The sequence below is a fragment of the Chenopodium album genome, chromosome 10, assembly GCF_948465745.1.
Source record: "Chenopodium album chromosome 10, dcCheAlbu1.1, whole genome shotgun sequence".
In the NCBI taxonomy this organism is placed as follows: Eukaryota; Viridiplantae; Streptophyta; class Magnoliopsida; order Caryophyllales; family Amaranthaceae; genus Chenopodium; species Chenopodium album.
The window spans coordinates 30,739,203-30,753,488 of record NC_137843.1 but is presented as its reverse complement, the minus strand read 5'-3'; positions in this window follow the sequence as shown (position 1 = coordinate 30,753,488).

The window sequence follows — 14,286 nt, the reverse complement described above, 5'->3', positions numbered from 1 at the left end:
ACACATGGAACAAAGGTTTTAAAATCAAATGAAAGTCAAACGCGTTCAAACAAAGCTTTTTGAAGCAAATAAAAGTCAAATGCATTCAACAAAGCTATTTGAATGAAATGAAAGTTAAACACATTCAAACAAAGGTTTTCAAATCCAATGAAAGTCAAACACATTCAAACAAAGCTTTTTGAAGCAAATGAAAGTAAAATGCATTATACAAAGCTATTTGAATTAAATGAAAGTCAATCACATTCAAACAAAGCTTTTAGAATCAAATGAAAAAGGAATGCATTCTACAATGCTATTTGAATCAAATGAAAGTCAAACACATTAAACAAAGGTTTTTAAATGAAATGAAAGTCAAACACAGTCAAACAAAGCTTTTTGAAGCAAATAAAAGTCAAATACATTCAACAAAACTATTTGAATCAAATGAAAGTAAAACACATTCAAACAAAGCTTTTTCAATCAAACGAATGTCAAATGCATTGTACAAAGCTATTTGAATCAAACGAAAGTCAATCACATTGAAGCAAAGCTTTTTGAAGCAAATAAAAGTCAAATGCATTCAACAAAGCTATTTGAATCAAATGAAAGTCAAACACATTCAAACAAAGCTTTTTGAATTAAATGAAAATCGAATGCATTCTACAAATGTATTTGAATCAAATGAAAGTCAAGACAAACACTTTCAAACAAAGCTTTTTGAAGCAAATAAAAGTCAAATGCATTCAAGAAAGCTATTTGAATCAAATGAAAGTTAAACACATTCAAACAAAGCTTTTTGAATCAAATGAAAGTCAAATGCATTCTACAAAACTATTTGAATCAAATGAAAGTCAAACACATGAAACAATGGTTTTTAAATGAAATGAAAGTCAAACACATTCAAACAAAGCTTTTTGATGCAAATAAAAGTCAAATGCATTCAACAAAGCTATTTGAATCAAATAAAAGTTAAACACAATCAAACACATTCAACAAAGCTATTTGAATCAAAGAAAGTCAAACACATTCAAACAAAGCATTTTGAATCAATTGAAAGTCGAATGCATTCTATAAAGCTATTCGAATAAAATTAAAGTCAAATACATTAAACAAAGGTTTTTGAATCAAATGAATGTCGAATGAATTCTACAAAGCTATTTAAATCAAATGAAAGTCAAACACATTAAAAAAAGGCTATTAAATCAAATAAAAGTCAAACACAGTCAAACAAAGGTTTTTGAAGCAAATAAAAGTCAAATGCATTGAACAAAGCTATTTGAATCAAAAGAAAGTCAAACACATTCAAACAAAGCTTTTTGAACCAAATGAAAGTCGAATGCATTCTACAAAGCTATTTGAATCAAATGAAAGTCAAACACATTCAACATAGCTTTTTGAAGCAAATGGAAGTCAAATACATTCAAACAAAGCTTTTTGAAGCAAATAAAAGTCAAATGCATTCAACAAAGCTATTTGAATCAAATGAAAGTCAAACACACTTTCAAAACAAAGCTTTTTGAATCAAATGAAAGTCGAATGAATTCTACAATGCTATTTGAATCAAATGAAAGTTAAACACAGTAAGCAAAGGTTTTTAAATCAAATGAAAGTCAAACACAGTCAAACAAAACTTTTTGAAGCAAATAAAAGTCTAATGCATTCAACAAAGCTATTTGAATCAAATGAAAGTCAAACACATTCAAACAAAGCTCTTTGAATCAAAGGAAAGTCAAATACATTCTACAAAGCTATTTGAATCAAATAAAAGTCAAACACATTGAAAAAAAGCTTTTTAAAGCAAATGGAAGTCGAATGAATTCTACAAAGCTATTTATATCAAATGAAAGTCAAACACTTTAAACAAAGGCTATTAAATCAAATAAAAGTCAAACACAGTCAAACAAAGGTTTTTGAAACAAATAAAAATCAACTGCATTGAACAAAGCTATTTGAATCAAAAGAAAGTCAAAGACATTCAAACAAAGCTTTTTGAACCAAATGAAAGTCGAATGCATTCTACAAAGCTATTTGAATCAAATGAAAGTCAAACACATTTAAACATAGCTTTTTGAAGCAAATGGAAGTCAAATGAATTCTACAAAGCTATTAAAATCAAATGAAAGTCAAACACATTAAATAAACGATTTTAAATCAAATGAAAGTCAAACACATTCAAATAGAGCTTTTTGAAATAAATAAAAGTCTAATGCATTCAACAATTCTATTTGAATCAAAGAAAGTCAAACACATTCAAACAAAGCTTTTTGAAGCAAATACAAGTCAAATGCATTCAACAAAGCTATTTGAATCAAAAGAAAGTCAAACACATTCAAACAAATCTTTTTGAATCAAATGAAAGTCGAATGCATTCTATAAAGCTATTTGAATCAAATGAAAGTCAAACACATTAAACAAAGGTTTTTCAATCAAATCAAAGTAAAACACAGTCAAACAAAGGTTTTTGAACCAAATAAAAGTCAAATGCCTTAAACAAAGCTATTTGAATCAAATGAAAGTCAAACACATTCAAACAAAGATTTTTGAACCAAATGATAGTCGAATGCATTCTAGAAAACTATTTGAATCAAATGAAAGTCAAACACATTAAACAAAGGTTTTTAAATCAAATGAAAGTCAAACACATTCAAACAGAGCTTTTTGAACCAAATGAAAGTCGAATGCATTGTATAAAGCTATTTGAATCAAATGAAAGTCAAACACATTAAACAAAGGTTTTTCAATCAAATAAAAGTCAAACTCAGTCAAACAAAGGTTTTTAAAGCAAATAAAAGTCAAATGCATTGAACAAAGCTATTTGAATCAAATGAAAGTCAAACACATTCAAACAAAGCTTTTTGAACCAAATGATAGTCGAATGCATTATACATAGCTATTTGAATCAAATGAAAGTCAAACACATTAAACAAAAGTTATTAAATCAAATGAAAGTCAAACACATTCAAACAGAGCTTTTTGAACCAAATAAAAGTCGAATGCATTCTACAAAGTTATTTAAATCAAATGAAAGTAAAAAACATTCAAACAACGCTTTTTGAAGCAAATGAAAGTCAAATGCATTCAACAAGGCTTTTTGAATCAAATGAAAGTCGAATGCATTCTACAAAGCAATTTGAATCAAATGAAAGTCAAACATATTCAAACAAAGCTTTTTGAAGCAAATAAAAGTCAAATGCATTCAACAAAGCTATTCTCATCAAAAGAAAGTCAATTACACTTTAACAAAAATTTTTGAATCAAATGAAAGTCGAATGAATTTTACAAAGCTATTTGAATCAAATGAAAGTCAAACACATTAAACAAAGGTTTTTAAATCAAATAAAAGTCAAACACATTAAACAAAGGTTTTTGAAGCAAATAAAAGTCAAATGCATTGAACAAAGCTATTTGAATCAAATGAAAGTCAAACACATTCAAACAAAGCTTTTTGAACCAAATGAAAGTCGAATGCATTCTACAAAGCTATTTGAATCAAATGAAAGTAAAACACATTTAAACAAAGCTTTTTTAAGCAAATGGAAGTCGAATGAATTCTACAAATCTATTTAAATCAAATGAAAGTCAAACACATTAAACAAAGGTTTTTAAATCAAATGAAAGTCAAACACACTCAAACAGAGCTTGTTGAACCAAATGAAAGTCGAATGCATTCTACAAAGCTATTTGAATCAAATGAAAGTCAAACACATTAAACAAAGGTTTTAAAATCAAATAAGAGTCAAACACTGTCAAACAAAGGTTTTTGAAGCAAATAAAATTCAAATGCATTGAACAAAGGTATTTGAAACAAATGAAAGTCAAACACATTCAAACAAAGCTTTTTGAACCAAATAAAAGTCGAATGCATTCTACAAAGCTATTTGAATCAAATGAAAGTCAAACACATTTAAACAAAGCTTTTTGAAGCAAATGGAAGTCGAATGAATTCTACAAAGCTATTTAAATCAAATGAAAGTCAAACACATGAAACAAAGGTTTTTGAATCAAATGAAAGTCAAACATATTCAAACAGAGCTTTTTGAACCAAATGAAATTCGAATGCATTCTACAAATCTATTTGAATCAAATGAAAGTCAAACACATTGAAAAAAAGCTTTTTGAAGCAAATGGAAGTCGAATGAATTCTACAAAGCTATTTAAATCAAATGAAAGTCAAACACATTAAACAAAGGCTATTAAATCAAATTAAAGTCAAATACATTCAAACAAAGCTTTTGAAGCAAATAAAAGTCAAATGCATTGAACAAAGCTATTTGAATCATATCAAAGTCAAACACATTCAAACAAAGCTTTTTCAATCAAATGAAAGTCGAATGCATTCTACAAAGCTATTTGAATCAAATGAAAGTCAAACACATTAAACAAAGGTTTTTAAATGAAATGAAAGTCAAACACAGTCAAACAAAGCTTTTTGAAGCAAATAAAAGTCGAATGCATTCTACAAAGCTATTTGAATCAAATGAAAGTCAAACACATTAAACAAAGGTTTTTAAATCAAATGAATGTCAAACACATTCAAATAAAGCTTTTTGAAACAAATAAAAGTCAAATGCATTCAACAAATCTATTTGAATCAAATGAAAGTCAAACACATTCAAACAAAGCTTTTTGAATCAAATGAAAGTTGAATGCATTCTACAAAGCTATTTGAATTAAATGAAAGTCAAACACATTCAACAAAGCTTTTTGAAGCAAATAAAAGTAAAATGCATTCAACAAAGCTATTTGAGCCAAATGAAAGTCAAACACATTCAAACAGAGCTTTTTGAATCAAATGAAAGTCTAATGCATTCTACTAAGCTATTTGAATCAAATGAAAATCAAACACATTAAACAAAGGTTATTAAATGAAATGAAAGTCAAATACATTCAAACAAAGGTTTTTGAAGCAAATGGAAGTCGAATGAATACGACAAAGCTATTTAAATCAAATGAAAGTCAAACACATTAAACAAAGGTTTTTGAAGCAAACGGAAGTTGAATGAATTCTACAAAGCTATTTAAATCAAATGACAGTCAAACACATTAAACAAAGGTTTTTAAATCAAATGAAAGTCAAACACATTTAAACAGAGCTTTTTAAACCAAATGAAAGTCGAATGCATTCTATAAAGCTATTAGAATCAAATAAAAGTCAAACACATTAAACAAAGGTTTTTAAATCAAATAAAAGTCAAACTCAGTCAAACAAAGGTTTTTGAAGCAAATAAAAGTCAAATGCATTGAACAAAGCTATTTGAAACAAATGAAAGTGAAACACATTCAAACAAAGCTTATTGAACCAAATGAAAGTCGAATGCATTCTACAAAGCTATTTAAATCAAATGAAATTAAAACACATTAAACAAAGGTTTTTAAATCAAATGAAAGTCAAACACATTCAAACAGAGCTTTTTGAAATAAATAAAAGTCAAATGCATTCAACAAAGCTATTTGAATCAAATAATAGTCAAACACATTCAAACAAAGCTTTTTGAATCTAATGAAAGTCGAATGCATTCTACAAAGCTATTTGAATCAAATGAAAGTCAAACACATTAAACAATGGTTATTAAATCAAATGAAAGTCAAATACATTCAAACAAAGCTTTTGAAGCAAATAAAAGTCAAATGCATTGAACAAAGCTATTTGAATCAAATGAAAATCAAACACATTCAAACAAAGCTTTTTGAATCAAATGAAAGTCGAATGCATTCTACAAAGCTATTTGAATCAAATGAAAGTCAAACACATTAAACAAAGGGTATTAAATCAAATGAAAGTCAAATACATTCAAACAAAGCTTTTGAAGCAAAATAAAAGTCAAATGCATTGAACAAAGCTATTTGAATCAAATGAAAATCAAACACATTCAAACAAAGCTTTTTGAATCAAATGAAAGTCGAATGCATTCTACAAAGCTTTTTAAATCAAATGAAATTCAAACACATTCATACAAAGCTTTTTGAATCAAATGATAGTCGAATGCATTCTACCAATCTATTTGAATCAAATGAAAGTCAAACACATTCAAACAAAGCTTTTTGAAGCTAATAAAAGTCAAATGCATTCAATAAAGCTATTTGAATTAAATGAAAGTCAAACACATGAAACAAAGGTTTTTAAAACAAATAAAAGTCAAACACGTTCAAACAAAGCTTTTTCAGGCAAATAAAAGTCAAATGCATTGAACAAAGCTATTTGAATGAAATGAAAATCAAACACATTCAAACAAAGATTTTTGAAGCACATAAAAGTCAAATGCATTCAACAAAGCTATTTGAATCAAATGAAAGTCAAACACATTCAAACAAAGTTTTTTGAATCAAATGAAAGTCGAATGAATTCTACAAAGCTACTTGAATCAAATGAAAGTCAAACACATTCAAACAAAGCTTTTTGAAGAAAATAAATGTCAAATGCATTGAACAAAGCTATTTGAATCAAATGATAGTCAAAACACATTCAAACAAAGCTTTTCGAATCAAATGAAAGTCGAATGCATTCTACAAATCTTTTTGAATCAAATGAACGTCGAATGCATTCTACAAAGCTATTTGAATCAAACGAAAGTCAAACACATTCAAACAAAGCTTTTTGAAGCAAATAAAAGTCAAATGCAATGAACAAAGCTATTTGAATCAAATGAAAGCCAAACACATTCAAACAGAGTTTTTTGAATCAAATTAAAGTCGAATGCATTCTACAAAGCAATTTGAATCAAACGAAAGTGAAACACATTAAACAAAGGTTTTTAAATCAAAGAAAAGTCGAACACATTCAAACAAAGCTTTTTGAAGCAAATATAAGTCAAATGCATTCAACAAAGCTATTTGAATCAAATGAAAGTCAAACACATTAAACAAAGGTCATTAAATCAAATGAATGTCAAACACATTCACACATTTAAACAAAGCTTTTTGAAGCAAATGAAAGTCCAATGCATTCTACAAAGCTATTTGAATCAAATGAAAGTCAAACGCATTCAAACAAAGCTTTTTGAATCATATAAACATCGAATGCATTTTACAAAGCTATTTGAATCAAATGAAGTCAAATAAATTCAAACAAAGCGTTTTGAAGCAAATAAAAGTCAAATGCATTGAACAAAGCTATTTGAATCAAATGAAAGTTAAACACATTCAAACAAAGCTTTTTGAAGCAAATAAAAGTCAAATGCATTGAACAAAGCTATTTGAATCTAATGAAAGTCAAACACATTCAAATAAAGATTTTTGAAACAAATAAAAGTCAAATGCACTCAACAAAGCTATTTGAATCAAATGAAAGTCAAACACATTCAAACAAAGCTTTTTGAATCAAATGAAAGTCGAATGAATTCTACAAAGCTATTTGAATCAAATGAAAGTCAAACACATTAAAAATAGGTTTTTTAAATCAAATGAAAGTCAAACACATTCAAACAAAGCTTTTTGAAGAAAATAAAAATCAAATGCATTGGACAAAGCTACTTGAATCAAATAAAAGTCAAACACATTCAAACAAAGCTTTTCGAATCAAATGAAAGTCGAATGCATTCTACAAAGCACTTTGAATCAAATTTAAAGTCAAACACATTCAAACAAAGCTTTTTGAATCAAATTAAAGTCGAATGCATTCTACAAAGCTATTTGAATCAAACGAAAGTCAAACACATTTAAACAAAGCTTTTTGAAGCAAATAAAAGTAAAATGCAATGAACAAAGCTATTTGAATCAAATGAAAGCCAAACACATTCAAACAAAGCTTTTTGAATCAAGATAAAGTCGAATGCATCCTACAAAGCAATTTGAATCAAATGAAAGTGAAACACATTAAACAAAGGTTTTTAAAACAAATGAAATTCAAACACATTCAAACAAAGCTTTTTGAGGTAAATAAAAGTCAAATGCATTGAACAAAGCTATTTGAATGAAATGAAAGTCAAACACATTCAAACAAAGCTTTTTGAATCAAATGCAAGTCGAATGAATTCTACAACGCTATTTGAATCAAATGAAAGTCAAACACATTAAACAGAGGTTTTTAAATCAAATAAAATTCAAACACATTCAAACAAAGCTTTTTGAAGAAAATAAAAGTCAAATGCATTGAACAAAGCTATTTGATTCAAATGAAAGTCAAACACATTCAAACAAAGCTTTTTGAGGCAAATAAAAGTCAAATGCATTGAACAAAGCTATTTGAATGAAATGAATTCAAACATATTCAAAAAAAGATTTTTGAAACAAATAAAAGTCAAATGCATTAAAAAAAAGCTATTTGAATCAAATGAAAGTCAAACACATACAAACAAAGCTTTTTGAATCAAATGAAAGTCGAATGCATTCTACAAAGCTATTTGAATCAAATGAAAGTCAAGCACATGAAACAAAGGTTTTTAAATCAAATGAAAGTCAAACACATTCAAACAAAGCTTTTTGAAGCAAATAAAAGTCAAATGCATTCAACAAAGCTATTTGAATCAAATGAAAGTCAAACACATTCAAACAAAGCTTTTTGAATCAAATGAAAGTCGAATGCATTCTCAAAGCTATTTGAATCAAATGAAAGACAAACTTATTAAAAAAAAAAGTTTTTAAATCAAAGGAAAGTCAAACACATTCAAACAAAGCTTTTTGAAGCAAATAAAAGTCAAGTGCTTTCAACAAAGCTATTTGAATCAAATGAAAGTCAAACACATTAAACATAGGTTTTTAAATCAAATGAATGTCAAACACATTCAAACAAAGCTTTTGGAATCAAATGACAGTCGAATGCATTCTACAAAGATATTTGAATCAAATGAATGTCAAACACATTCAAACAAAGCTTTTTGAATCAAATGAAAGTCGAATGCATTCTACAAAGCTATTTGAAAAAAATGAAAGTCAAACACATGAAACAAAGATTTTTAAATCAAATGAAAGTCAAACACGTTCAAAAAAAGCTTTTTGAAGCAAATAAAAGTCCAATGCATTGAACAAAGCTATTTGAATGAAATGAAAGTCGAACACATTCAAACAAAGCTTTTGGAAGCAAATAAAAGTCAAATGTATTGAACAAAGCTATTTGAATCAATCGAAAGTCAAACACATTCAAACAAAGCTTTTTGAATCAAATAAAAGTCGAATGCATTCTACAAAGCTATTTGAATCAAATGAAAGTCAAACACATTCAAACAAAGCTTTTTGAAACAAATAAAAGTCTAATGCATTCAACAAAGCTATTTGAATCAAATGAAAATCAAACACATTCAAACAAAGCTTTTTGAATCAAATGAAAGTCGGATGAATTCTACAAAGCGATTTAAATCAAATGAAAGTCAAACACAATAAACATAGTTTTTTAAATCAAATGAAAGTCAAAAACATTCAAACAAAGCTTTTTGTAGCAAATAAAAGTCAAATGCATTCAACAAAGCTATTTGAATCAATTGAAAGTCAAACACATTCAAACAAAGCTTTTTGAATCAAATGAAACTTGAATGCATTCTACAAAGCTATTCAAATCAAATGAAAGTCAAACACATTAAAAAAAAAAGGTTTTTAAGTCAAATGAAAGTAAAAAACATTCAAACAAAGCTTTTTGAAGTAAATAAAAGTCAAGTGCTTTCAACAAAGCTATTTGAATCAAATGAAAGTCAAACACATTAAACATAGAATTTTAAATCAAATGAAAGTCAAATACATTCAAACAAAGCTTTTTGAAGCAAATAAAAGTCAAATGCATTGAACAAAGCTATATGAATCAAATGAAAGTCAAACACATTTAAACAAAGCTTTTTGAATCAAATGACAGTCGAATGCATTCTACAAAGCTATTTGAATCAAATGAAAGTCAAACACATTTAAACAAAGATTTTTGAATCAAATGAAATTCGAATGCATTCTATAAAGATATTTGAATCAAATGAAAGTCAAACACATTAAACAAAGGTTTTTAAATCAAAGGAAAGTCAAACACATTCAAACAAAGCTTTTTGAAGCAAATAAAAGTCAAATGTATTCAACAAAGCTATTTGAATCAAATCAGAGTCAAAGACATTCAAACAAAGCTTTTTGAATCAAATGAAAGTCGAATGCATTCTACAAAGATATTTGAATCAAATGAAAGTCAAACACACTAAACAAAGGTTTTTAAATCAAAGGAAAGTCAAACACAGTTAAACAAAGCTTTTTGAAGCAAATAAAAGTCAAATGCATTCAACAAAGTTAGTTGAATAAAATGAAAGTTAAACACATTTAACAAAGGTTTTTAAATCAAATAAAAGTCAAACACGTTCAAACAAAGCTTTTTGAAGCAAATAAAAGTCAAATGCATTCAATAAAGCTATATGAATAAAATGAAAGTCAAACACATGAAACAAAGGTTTTTAAATCAAATGAAAGTCAGACACGTTCAAAAAAAGCTTTTTGAAGTAAATAAAAGTCCAATGCATTGAATAAAGCTATATGAATTAATGAAAGTCAAACACATTCAAACAAAGCTTTTTAAAGCAAATAAAAGTCAAATGCATTCAACAAAGCTATTTGAATCAAATGAAAGTCAAACACATTCAAACAAAGCTTTTTGAATCAAATGAAAGTCGAATGAATTCTACAAAGCTATTTGAATCAAATGAAAGTCAAACACATTAAACGTAGGTTTTTAAATCATATGAATGTCAAACACATTCAAACAAAGCTTTTTGAAGCAAATAAAATTTAAATGGATTGAACAAAGCTATTTGAATCAAATGAAATTCAAACACATTCAAACAAAGCTTTTTGAATCAAATGAAAGTCGAATGCATTCTACAAAGCTATTTGAATAAAATGAAAGTCAAACACATTAAACAAAGGTTTTAAAATCAAAGGAAATTCAAACACATTCAAACAAAGCTTTTTGAAGCAAATAAAAGTCAAGTGCATTCAACAAAGCTATTTGAATAAAATGAAAGTCAAACACATGAAACAAAGGTTTTTGAAGCAAAAAAAAGTCATATGCATTGAACAAAGCTATTTGAGTCTAGTGAAAGTCAAACACATTCAAATAAAGATTTTTGAAATTAATAAAAGTCAAATGCATTCAACAAAGCTATTTGAATCAATTGAAAGTTAAACACATTCAAACAAAGCTTTTTGAATAAAATGAAAGTCGAATGCATTCTACAAAGCTATTTTAATCAAATGAAAGTCAAACACATTAAATATAGGTTTTTAAATCAAATGAATGTCAAACACATTCAAACAAAGCTTTTTGAATCAAATGACAGTCGAATGCATTCAACAAAGTTATTTGAATCAAATGAAAGTCAAACACATTTAAACAAAGCTTTTTGAAGAAAATAAAAGTCAAATGCATTTAACAAAGCTATTTGAATGAAATGAAAGTCAAACACATCCAAACAAAGCTTTTTGAATTGAATGAAATGTCGAATGCGTTCTACAAAGCTATTTGAATCAAATGAAAGTCAAACACAATCAAACAAAGCTTTTTGAAGCAAATAAAAGTCAAATGCATTCTACAAAGTTATTTGAATTAAAAGAGAGTCAAAGACATTCAAACAAAGCTTTTTGAATCAAATGAAAGTCGAATGCAATCTACAAATCTATTTGAATCAACAAAGGTTTTTAAATCAAACGAAAGTCAAACACATTTAAACAAAGCTTTTTGAAAGAAATAAAAGTCAAATGCATTCAACAAAGCTATTTGAATGAAATGAAAGTCAAACACATTCAAACAAAGCTTTTTGAATCAAATGAAAGTCGAATAAATTCTACAAAGCTATTTGAATCAAATGAAAGTCAAACACATTAAACGTAGGTTTTTAAATCATATGAATGTCAAACACATTCAAACAAAGCTTTTTGAAGCAAATAAAATTTAAATGCATTGAACAAAGCTATTTGAATCAAATGAAATTCAAACACATTCAAACAAAGCTTTTTGAATCAAATGAAAGTCGAATGCATTCTACAAAGCTATTTGAATAAAATGAAAGTCAAACACAATAAACAAAGGTTTTAAAATCAAAGGAAAGTCAAACACATTCAAACAAAGCTTTTTGAAGCAAATAAAAGTCAAGTGCATTCAACAAAGCTATTTGAGTAAAATGAAAGTCAAACACATGAAACAAAGGTTTTTGAAGCAAAAAAAAGTCATATGCATTGAACAAAGCTATTTGAGTCTAGTGAAAGTCAAACACATTCAAATAAAGATTTTTGAAATAAATAAAAGTCAAATGCATTCAACAAAGCTATTTGAATCAATTGAAAGTTAAACACATTCAAACAAAGCTTTTTGAATCAAATGAAAGTCGAATGCATTCTACAAAGCTATTTGAATCAAATGAAAGTCAAACACATTAAAAAAAAGGTTTTTAAATCAAAGGAAAGTCAAACACATTCAAACAGAGCTTTTTGAAGTAAATTAAAGTCTAGTGCTTTAAACAAAGCTATTTGAATCAAATGAAAGTCAAACACATTAAACATAGGTTTTTAAATCAAATGAATGTCAAACACATTTAAACAAAGCTTTTTGAATCAAATGACAGTCGAATGCATTCAACAAAGTTATTTGAATCAAATGAAAGTCAAACACATTTAAACAAAGCTTTTTGAATCAAATGAAAGTCGAATGCATTCTACAAAGCTATTTGAATCAAAAAGTTAAACACACGAAACAAAGATTTTTAAATCAAATGAAAGTCAAACACGTTCAAAAAAAGCTTTTTGAAGCAAATAAAATTCCAATGCATTGAACAAAGCTATTTGAAATAAATGAAAGTCAAACACATTCAAACAAAGCTTTAAGAAGCAAATAAAAGTCAAATGCATTGAACAAAGCTATTTGAATAAAATGAAAGTCAAACTCATTCAAACAAAGCTTTTTGAATCAAATGACAATCGAATGCATTCTACAAAGCTATTTGAATCAAATGAAAGTCAAACACATTCAATTAAAGCTTTTCGAATCAAATGAAAGTCGAATGCATTCTACAAAGCTATTTGAATCAAATGAAAGCCAAACACATTCAAACAAAGCTTTTTGAATCAAATGGAAGTCGAATGCATTCTACAAAGCTATTTGAATCAAATGAAAGTCAAACAAAATCAAACAAAGCTTTTTGAAGCAAATAAAAGTCAAATGCATTGAACAAAGCTATTTGAAGGAAATGAAAATCAAACACATTCAAACAAAGCCTTTTTAAGCAAATAAAAGTCAAATGCATTGAACAAAGCTATTGTAATCAAATGAAATTCAAACAAAGCTTTTTGAATCAAATGAAAGTCGAATGCATTCTACAAAGCTATTTGAATCAAATGAAAGACAGTTTTAAAATCAAAGGAAAGTTAAACACATTCAAACAAAGCGTTTTGAAGCAAATAAAAGTCTAGTGCTTTCAACAAAGCTATTTGAATCAAATGAAAGTCAAACACATTAAACATAGGTTTTTAAATCAAATGAATGTCAAACACTTTCAAACAAAGCTTTTTGAATCAAATGACAGTCGAATGCATTGAACAAAGCTATATGAATCAAATGAAAGTCAAACACATTTAAACAAAGCTTTTTGAATCAAATGACAGTCGAATGCATTCTACAAAGCTATTTGAATCAAATGAAAGTCAAACACATTCAAACAAAGATTTTTGAATCAAATGAAATTCGAAAGCATTCTACAAACATATTTGAATCAAATGAAAGTCAAACACATTAAACAAAGGTTTTTAAATCAAAGGAAAGTCAAACACATTCAAACAAAGCTTTTTGAAGCAAATAAAAGTCAAATGTATTCAACAAAGCTATTTGAATCAAATGAGAGTCAAAGACATTCAAACAAAGCTTTTTGAAGCAAATGACAGTCGAATGCATTCTACAAAGATATTTGAATCAAATGAAAGTCAAACACACTAAACAAAGGTTTTAAAATCAAAGGAAAGTCAAACACATTCAAACAAAGCTTTTTGAAGCAAATAAAAGTCAAGTGCATTCAACAAAGCTATTTGAATAAAATGAATGTCAAACACATGAAACAAAGGTTTTTGAAGCAAAAAAAAGTCATATGCATTGAACAAAGCTATTTGAGTCTAGTGAAAGTCAAACACATTCAAATAAAGATTTTTGAAATAAATAAAAGTCAAATGCATTCAACAAAGCTATTTGAATCAATTGAAATTTAAACACATTCAAACAAAGCTTTTTGAATCAAATGAAAGTCGAATGCATTCTACAAAGCTATTTGAATCAAATGAAAGTCAAACACATTTAAAAAAAGGTTTTTAAATCAAATGAAAGTCAAACACATTCAAACAGAGCTTTTTGAAGCAAATAAAAGTCTAGTG